Source organism: Microtus ochrogaster, unplaced genomic scaffold (genome assembly GCF_000317375.1).
Source record: "Microtus ochrogaster isolate Prairie Vole_2 unplaced genomic scaffold, MicOch1.0 UNK2, whole genome shotgun sequence".
Taxonomy (NCBI): Eukaryota; Metazoa; Chordata; class Mammalia; order Rodentia; family Cricetidae; genus Microtus; species Microtus ochrogaster.
This window is the reverse complement of record NW_004949100.1, coordinates 785172-787019: the sequence shown is the minus strand read 5'-3', so window position 1 is coordinate 787019 and position 1848 is coordinate 785172.

Below are 1848 nucleotides of genomic sequence, written 5' to 3'. Positions count from 1 at the left end.
TTCAGAGAGTCCAGTTTCATCACATGCTAAAATAATTTTCTTTATCATTTTTTTCCTAGTTTGTGTCTAATATCAATGAACTCTCTTAAACTTTGTTTTGGAAATCACTAATACCTCCTTTACTTCGAAATGACAGCTTTTCTGGGTCAGCATTATCACTTGGAAATGTTTCTCTCAGTACTTCAATATAACATTCCACTTGTTTCTAGCTTGAAATTTTTTTTTTTTGCTGAGAATGTTACTACCCAACTTATTGGCACTGCTTTGTTTGAACCATTTGAGTTTTCTTTCCCCGTAACTTTTGACAGTTTGATTTCAATATATCTTTGTATAGTCTTGTTTAGAATGAATATCACTGTAGTACATCAACTTCTTGTACTTTGCCAGTTTATCTTAGATAAAAAACAGTTTTCTGTGATTATTCCTTAAAGTTTCTTGACCATTGATCATTTTCTTCTATGTTATGAACTGGTATACTCAAGTTATCAGGTAGGGAATGGACAGATTCTGTTATAAAACTAAAGGTTTTGCTCATTGGGACAAACTAGAGTATGAAAACTAAAGATAACACTACAATGTCTGTGGCTTTCCCAAATTTAGAAATATGAAACTGACTTGCACTCTGAGTGTTCTGGCGTTATTCTGGACTCAGGGTCCATGGGAGCCGCCCTGATATTCATATCTACTCCAGAGAACCAGACACCTGTGTCAGCTGAAGAAAAGTTAAATAACTTCCTGTGAAATTGAAGCCATAGTAGATTTCTGGAGCATGTATCCATATCCATGTGCTGATATGTGTAGATCAATAGCCCATGCATCTTGTTTTGGAGCCTAGCCCTATAGAAAATGGCCTGCAGCCTAAGTACACTGAGGTGAAGTGTACTAGTCACCTTAGTGCCGTAACTGGTGCAAATCCCGGAGTCACTAATATAAGCCTATAACTTGGGTTCCCCTGGATCTGGAAGCATGGATATTGGAGGTCTACAATAATGTGTGGAATTTGGTAGAAAAGATGTATTTCCTAGAATATTGAGCAGTATAGCTACAGAACGCACCTGGAAGTGGTCTTCTCTAAGACTGCAATGTTGTTGGGAAGGTCTACAGTCTTTTCTGAGGTTACTTAACTAGCAGAATGCCAAAGGTCAAGTGTGGCTCTGATGTTGAGACACACATGAACTGTGGCATATGTAGATTAGTTGGTTCTGAGTGAAACCCATGGCTTGTGAGTGAAACCGATGGAGTGAAACCCATGGCTTCAGAGGCATTGGATCTTACCTGGGTAAATGAAAAGTGTGGAAGCTGAGTCTGATGTTCCTGGAGTTGGGGTATAGAGGCATACAGAACACCAGTATTTCTTCAGCAACCCTAGAAACGGTTTGGAGCAAATTTTCTGATCATATAACCCCTTTTCCCTCCATTCAGAAGGAACCAGTCACTAACTTCTGTTCTGTCTACAGACAGGACAGGGAATGAGAGAAATTGTAAGCATGTGCTCCCATCCTCTGAACTGTATCTTTTGCTCTCTCTATGCTATCCCCAATATTTTCAACACTACACCTAATTCTCTTCTTTCAGAAAAGTCAGTCTCTTTGTAGACAATGTTTGAAATTAATATTCGCTTAGGGTATTGACAACTGGAAAAAATTTTCCTTTGTTTTCCTAATGTATGTCTTCCACCCATCATGATATCATATGTCAATGTAATATTTTCAATGTAACTTTTCTTTCAAACTTTTAAAATTACGTTATTTGTGATATATACTGTATGTATCATATACATACATATATACTCTATATGACATACACTTATATACCACGATACCATATAATATATATGTGATTATATGT